This window comes from Protopterus annectens, chromosome 8.part0 (genome assembly GCF_019279795.1).
Source record: "Protopterus annectens isolate FY-2018-M chromosome 8.part0, PAN1.0, whole genome shotgun sequence".
NCBI classification, from domain to species: Eukaryota; Metazoa; Chordata; order Ceratodontiformes; family Protopteridae; genus Protopterus; species Protopterus annectens.
The window spans coordinates 1,758,420,427-1,758,429,040 of NC_056741.1; positions in this window are offsets into that span (position 1 = coordinate 1,758,420,427).

The following is an 8,614-nucleotide window of genomic DNA, read 5'->3' on the forward strand; positions in this document are numbered from 1 at the left end:
ATACAGTGGCCAGAATAGCTTTTACTCTCTATGCAATGTTTTCACCCTTTTTTGTTTTGTAAATCCAATTATTATGCTATCTAGCATCTTTACACTTATTTCTAACCAGGTTGTTGTGTCCCAGTCGACTCATGTTTACCAGACCACACATGTTTAAAATAACCAGTCATAATACACTTATATTAACTGATACTGTGGGATCTTGTCACCTGGAGCTGTTTCTGCACACCTGGTACTCTTTATGAGAAGCATAAAACATAATATTTCCATATATTTTCCTCTGGGTAACAGAAAATTATACAATGATTTACAAATTATGTTTTTGGAAAATACTTTTCTATTTGCTAAGATGAATGCACATCAGGAATGATAAGAGATTTATACGGAATATGGGAATGATGAGGTCCATCACTCAGACTTTTAATGAATGCATTGACATGTCAGGACTACCATGTACACATAACGTCCCCTTTCATAATTTCAGTTACTGTGAATAAGCAGATGAAAGCCAAAAGGAGTTAAACATTGACACACCAGGGAATTACTTCTAAAATTGTCAGCCACTGTTATAGTCCTTTGTTGTGTATCTGTGTAAAGGGGTCTTTTTCCTTGTTTCCATAGCACTCTTTATTTATTTAGGTTTGCTGTATGGCCAGGTGCTTACATCATTGTTTATTGATAACATGTTAACAGTCATGATGTTATATTTCAGTTTTCTGGTAATTCATACCTTATTATTAAGACATAAAGACTAACCCCGGGATTCATGAAGCTTGGCGCAAGGCCGGTGTAAGGCTTGCGCCGGCAGTGCAGTGAATAATCGGCGTAGCAGCGCCATATGCATAGTAATGAGTGCGCGCCGCAACCACAGACACGTGCGGAGGGCACGTGAGCGAGCCCAAGTAGGATGCGTTCGGAGGCGTGGCTAAGCCGGCAGGCGATGAGCAACCTAAAGTGCTGACTTCCACAGGCCGCCTGCAATAGTAACCGCACCAGCCAGGGCCCGTGGATAATGAAACGTGCGCAGACTATGCAACATAGTACCCGTTCACACAAAACGGAGAACCAAACATTAACCCACGAAGTCCAAAGTGTACCCGTCCAAGGAACAAAGGATACGCGTAATACCGTGTCCATCCCGCAATGCACTGTCAGTGGGCATACCCAGTGAAGGTGTACCGCAGCATGTCAGCGCGCTGCACCGACATAGAAGTAGCGACATGGGCATGGTCACCAGCAGTAATGAGAGTACACAGCCGGGTAGCCGTGTCGATATAACAACAAGAAGGAAACAAGATACCCTAAACACAGGCAAACATGTGCATAGCAACATGTACTACACCCAGCAATGTGCTCGCCGTGATACACATAGAACGGCGATGCCTGCTGCAATATCCAGAAGCGGAACTCATGCATGCAAATGTAATACACAACAGCCCCGTCATAGCATGTAACCCGCACCCATGTACGACCTGCACCCAACCCAGCTAGCAGCCTTGCGCAGCTACACACCTACACACAATGGGCATACCTGAAATGTAGTAAGAAGTATTGTCCTAGGCAGTGCCACGTGGGCAAATATGTACCCCACATGTTAACATCCCACCTCAGGTACAGATATCCAAATGGCTGCATGTGAATGTGTCGGCAGAATGTGTACATCCCGCATGTGGTATGGACCTGTCGAAACCCCATAGGCGTGCACACGCCACGATGCCCATAACTGTACACATCTGGACAAGGCGGTATGTTCAGCCACCGTACCGATGATTAGCTATGCAGACATGTCAAACACAACACATATGGTGGAACATCTGCCCACCAAGCAGGATGCCCCAACAGGGTGCCACAGGCACAGAAGGGGAAGGTGGGACATCACACGTTGAGAGTAGCATTGCCGGACGGCCGAACACCCATGGCCAATGCAAAGGACGGAATAACATGAATATGCCTGGATGGATGGGTATGTCATAGCATGGGAATAGGCCAAGCTATCCACCATAATAGCCATGCGTACCAGATACAAACAGCCAGTAACACGCAGTAGTAATGCAGGAAGGCATACACGACTGTGGGAATAGCACAGGACATATGGCACGTGCCAAGTGTAAATGCATGACACAAATGTCCAGGATGGGGCCCCCTGCAAAGAGGAACATGTGCCAACCCCACCTCCCACAGATGTACCGGCAGTGAAAACACATGCCAAACACACACCAACACTACCGTCCATCCCACGACAGCAACGGAGGCTGGTCAAAGACCACCATGACGTGTGCACAAACAGGGACACGTGGAACCGTTGCCTTAACACCCCCCCTCAGGCCAAAGAACAATAGAATGGACATATGCATGTAATGCTGTGAAGGATGTGTGGTAGTCCTCAGTATCACAGAGGTAGGTACACAGATACACTGTAATCAACTGTGACGTATGTGTACTGTAGACAGCATACCTGCAGGTAATACATAGTTCAATCACGTGCCACAGAAATATACACATAAGAATGAGGATAGGGGATAGACAAGTGTGAATGGGACAAACTATGAACATAGGTTCATAGGTCCATAGGTACAGAGTAGGCTATCTACCCAAGGGCAGCCATAACCCTAGGCCACAGTTATGTTACCTTTGCCAACCCTCCAGTCTGGAGATAAAATGCCTATTATATTGCTGTACCTCTGTCAAGCAGTGACAATGATGTAATCCCTGGGGTATATCTGCAATCCCCCATCCAATGGACAAGATCCCTCTTGAACAAGGCTAGCAAGGTTCTCTGCCTCACATGTACTGTGATGTTGTTCCACAGCATAGTGAGTGTCTGGGTGATGTATGTGTCACTCCAACACATTCTATTAATGACTGTGTAAAGGTTCACGTCACCTGCCCTTGTGGTTCTGAGGGATGTAGATCCAGTAGGTGAAGCATAGTCATCAAATATGGGTCGACATGGCCTCGTATGTCAGGCACAGGTCACCACTGAACAAGTGGCATGTGACTGAATGGAGCAGGAGTCCTTACAGTGGGGCAGCATAACACAAATCCCTGACACCCTGCATCTGTCTGACGATGAACCTATGGGGCCTTCCCAGCTGCTGTAGGTGTCGGGTCAGATACCTTCCGAACCGGGCAATGTACTCAATCATAGGTCTAATGAGTAATGAGTACAAGGAGACGATGACCCACCCTGATCTAGATATGAATCCCTGCACGATCAGGTGGGCAATGTAGAAGTTATACCGAACCACCATAGCAACGTGTGTGTCGAACAAATGGTGACTGACAACCTGGGTCCCCAGATCCCTGGTAATTCCCCCCATGATCAGTGGACTGCCACCCATATGGCGGACAGGGGTGACCTTGTTCTTCCCGATGGGTATGACTATGCATAACCCGGCATTTAGCTGTAGGCCATGTCCCTGACAGCAGATATCCATATCTGTGAGGCCCCTTTGAAGGATATCTGTGTCAGATGTCCGTCCCACTATGGCACCCGGTTCGCAGTCATCTACAAACAATGTCAGCCCTAACCCCCCTGTGTGTGCTTGTACTTTGGAAATGTAGATGTAGAAAAAGAGTGGACCCAGGGCAGAGCCCCGTGGGACACCGCCTGTGACAGGCAGTAAGTCTGACATGCTGCCAGCAACTATGACCACGTGGGTTGTGTCACCTAGCCAGTTTGCAACACATCCTGCGATGTACGTGTTCACATCCAAGCCGATGAGTTTATCAATGATACCCGAGGGGGGTATTGTGTTGAAGGCCCTTGCCAGGTCGAGGTAGGCTGTATGGACTGCATGACCCTCATCAATGGCCTCGGTGACTGTCCCTAAAACGTCAACCAGGTTTTAAATGCATGATCTGCCCCTGACCAAGCCAAACTGGGTTGGATGCAAAGTAAGCAGGTCCCCTATGTCATCATCTATGGGCTGCAGTATGATCCTTCCCCATGTCTTTCCAGATAAGGCATCTCATGCTAATGGGACGGTAATAACCAGGGTCAGTGTAGGCACTGCCCCTGCGAAGTGGGACTACAGTCGCCATGCGCCACAACTTGGGTACGTTACCTGAGGTGAGGCTAAGATCAAACAGCTGTCCTAACTGTGCGTCTAATTCCTCAATGAGATCGCGGAGTACACAGTTGGGACACCAGCTGGTCCCATGGATGCTGTGTTCACTACCTTGGAGAGAGCATGTCCCACCTGTGCGATACAGAACATTCGGGGGCCACAATCCGCTGGTACAGACATCTCTCCATGTGGGGGGGAGGGGGTGGAGTTGTCTTCACCGAACCTGTCAGCCAGTATGTTGGCAATGTGTGTATGTTCAGTAAACTCCACATCATTGTGAACCCAGTCAGAGCATATCTGGGAGTTACCTCCCAGGTGTCCAGCATAGCTAATGAAGGCCGTATGATTGTCTGTCGAGTCCTTGGACATATATCTGTGGAACCTGTCCCGGATTATGTCACAAGAGCTTGTAGCTCTTCACATATAATGAGCAAGGGTGTCATACCCCACAAGGAGTCTGCTCTGTCTTGTAGTAGCCACCTCCTCTCGTTGTACAGCTTGGGTATGGCTGGGATACACCACACTGGATGCTTGGCATTGGTACAAAGAACCACAGTTGGGTAAGGGAATGCCTGATCCATGCAGTCCTGTAGGTGCCGGTAGAAGGCATATGTAAGTGATGCAGTGGCTTGAGTAATGTTGACCACTGGCTAAGGGTCCTTAAAGGAGACCACAGTAGTGTTTAGAATTGTGAATTTGGCCTGTGAGAAAGCCATCTGTATGGTAACCGGCACCACCCACAGCATCGTATGTCAATAGCAGAAGCTATTGTCCAAATAACATAAGATTAACTTTATTATTAAAATATGTATTATTATTCATTTAATGATATGTTTCTGCTAATTACATTTGCAAATGCCCGTAAGACCGGCCAAAGTGCTCGTGATCCACCTGTTATGGTGGTGACATTCTGACAAGAAAGTGGCGATACTTCCCTACTGGGACCTCTGGGGATTATTTAAAGCAGTTGTTAACCTGCATCATTGGATGTACACCATTTGGTCTCGGTTTTGGAAAACCTGGTTTACGTAGCACTACACACTATGGGTAGTCAAGCAGACATCCGCGAATGGGAACATACAGCAGCAGTCAAAACCACTGGTCCGACAAGTTCTACACTTTACATATGCACATTGGTGTCCATTGTAGGACCCCATATTTGTCCCGCACCGAATACCATCCAGCCTTCATCGTTCAACCAGGAGAAGCGACAGTCGTGACCATGGCACAGCTAGACATATGCACCACCAGCGTGTTTAGTGTTGATGACAAGTGTCCATGAAATGCAGGACATATGAACAGAAAACCCCAGACTGTCGAGTCCATAGAAGTTCGTCCCACATCCCAGTCCCACACATGAAGGATGTGTAATGGGTACTGTCGAGGGTTTCAGCCATGGGATCGTGGGTATGCAGAAATGGGGCTCGGTGTTGTTTGGCAGATAGTCCGTTGTCCCGCCCCGTGGGAGGGATGTGGTGTAGTACATGCCTCACTCCCCACTAATAATGCAAAGCATCCACCGGATATTGCTAAATGCAGCTGTGAAATGTGTACAGCCCTATACCAGTGTCCAGTAGGCAATTCCCATGGATGGACAAGCGTACGAGCAAGATGCCACCCATAACTGCAAACCTGGTGGAATTACACAGCTGCAGTAAGGCATAACACAGGAAATACAGATAGGGACTACAGTAGACACCCCATAGAAATCCAGACATGCGACTACCGTCGTACACAGCAATCAATCTGCCAGCAGGAGAATGGGGATCACTCGCTTCCATACTGCGGAACAAATGGGCGACCTGTGGAACACATATTAATGGCACACCAACAACGTCAACTAGGAAGGTCATAGGATGGTTAAACAATGGCGTTCACACTGATAAAGAACATCTGTCAATGAATAAACAGGATGTACATGTTTTGCTGGTGTTATTATGACAATATAGTGGCGGATATTTCCTATTGGGCCGTCTGAGGTTTATTGAAAGCAGTCGCTAACCTGCATCCGTGGATGGACACCATTTGTATTCAGTTATGAAACACCTGGTTTTCGTAGCACCACATAATATGGGTAGTCAAATAGACAACCCCGATTGGGGAACATACAGCTGCAGTCAAAACCACTGTCCAGATGGACACAGTACAACAAGTTCTACACTTTACATATGCACATTGGTGTCCATTGTAGGACCCCAAATATTGTTCCGTATGCTATATCATCCAGCTGCTGCCATTCCACCGAGAAGAAGCGACAGCCGTGACTACGGCACAGCTAGACATATGCATCACCAGCGTGTTTAAGGTTGATGACAAGTGTCCATGAAATGCAGGACATATGAACAGAAATCCACAGATTGTCGAGTCCATACACATGTGTCCACATCCCAGTCCCGCACACATGAAGGATGTGTAATGGGTACTGTCGAGTGTTGCAGCCATGGGATCCTGGGTATGCAGAAATGGGGCTCGGTGTTGTTTGGCAGATAAGCCGTTGTCCCGCCCCGTGGGAGGGATGTGGGTATAACACATGCCTTACCCCCCACTAATAATGCAAAACATCCACCAGAGAATGCTAAATGCGGCTGTGAAATGTGTACAGCCCTATACCAGTGTCCAGTAGGCAATTCCCATGGACGGACAAATGTACGGCCAAGATGGCACCCATAACTGCAAACCCTGTGGAATTACACAGCTGCAGTAAAGCATAACACAGGAAATACAGTTGGGAACTACAGTGGACACTTCCCATACAAAGTCAGACCGCCGTGCGAATAATAGCATACGCAGCACTCAATCTGCCAGCACCAAAATGGGGATTACTCGCTGCCATGCTGCGGAACAAATGGGTGACCTGTGGAACACATACTAATGGCACACCAACAACGTCAACTAGGAAGTTCAGTCAAAACCACCCGCCAGATGGACACAGTCCAATAAGTTCTACACTTTACATATGCACATTGGTGTCCATTGTAGGACCCAAAAATTGATACTTATGGAACATCATACAGCTGTTATCGTTCAACCAGATGAAAAGCGACAGCCGTGACTATGGCACAGCTAGACATATGCACCACCAGCGTTATTAAGGTTGATGACAAGTGTCCATGAAATGCAGGACATATGGACAGACATCCCCAGAGTTCCGAGTCCATAGAAGTGCGTCCACATCCCAGTCCCGCACACATGAAGGATGTGGAATGGGTACCGTTGAGTGTTGCAGCCATGGGATCCTGGGTATGCAGAAACAGGGCTCGGTGTTGTTTGGCAGATAATCCGTTGTCCCGCCCCGTGGGAGGGATGTGGGTGTAGCACCTGCCTTACTCCCCACTAATAATGCAAAGCATCCACTGGATAATGCTAAATGCAGGTGTGAAATGTGTACAGCCCTATACCAGTGTCCAGTATGCAATTCTCATGGATGGACAAGCCGCATTTTACCAAGATGGCACCCATAACTGCAAACCCGGTGGAATTACACAGCTGCAGTAAGGCATAACACAGGAAATACAGTTGTGAACTACAGTGGACACTCCCCATACAAAGTCAGACCACCGTGCGAATACCGGCATACGCAGCACTCAATCTGCCAGCACCAAAATGGGGATTACTCGCTGCCATGCTGCGGAACAAATGGGCGACCTGTGGAACACATACTAATGGCACACCAACAACGTCAACTAGGAAGTTCAGTCAAAACCACCCGCCAGATGGACACAGTCCATCAAGTTCTACACTTTACATATGCACATTGGTGTCCACTGTAGGACCCAAAAATTGATACCTATGGAACATCATACAGCTGTTATCGTTCAACCAGAAGAAGCGACAGCCGTGACTACGGCACAGCTAGTCACATGCACCACCAGCGTTATTAAGGTTGATGACAAGTGTCCATGAAATGCAGGACATATGGACAGAAATCCCCAGAGTTCCGAGTCCATAGAAGTGCGTCCACATCTCAGTCCCGCACACATGAAGGATGTGGAAAGGGTACCGTCGAGTGTTGCAGCCATGGGATCCTGGGTATGCAGAAACAGGGCTCGGTGTTGTTTGGCAGATAATCTGTTGTCCCGCCCCATGGGAGGGATGTGGGTGTAGCACCTGCCTTACTCCCCACTAATATTGCAAAGCATCCACCGGATAATGCTAAATGCAGGTGTGAAATGTGTACAGCCCTATACCAGTGTCCAGTATGCAATTCTCATGGATGGACAAGCGTACGACCAAGATGGCACCCATAACTGCAAACCCGGTGGAATTACACAGCTGCAGTAAGGCATAACACAGGAAATACAGTTGGGAACTACAGAGATGCCAGAGGGGGCATAATCGGATGCAGAAATGGGGATCAGTGTTGTTTGGCAGATAATCCATTGTCCCCTGGGGGGTGTGGGTATAGCACATGCCTACCCACCAATAATGCAAATCATCCACCGGAGAATGCTAAATGCAGCTGTGAAATTCAGCCATTACCAGTGTCCAGTAGGCAATTCCATGGATGGAAAACGGACCAAGATGGCACCCATAACTGCAAACCT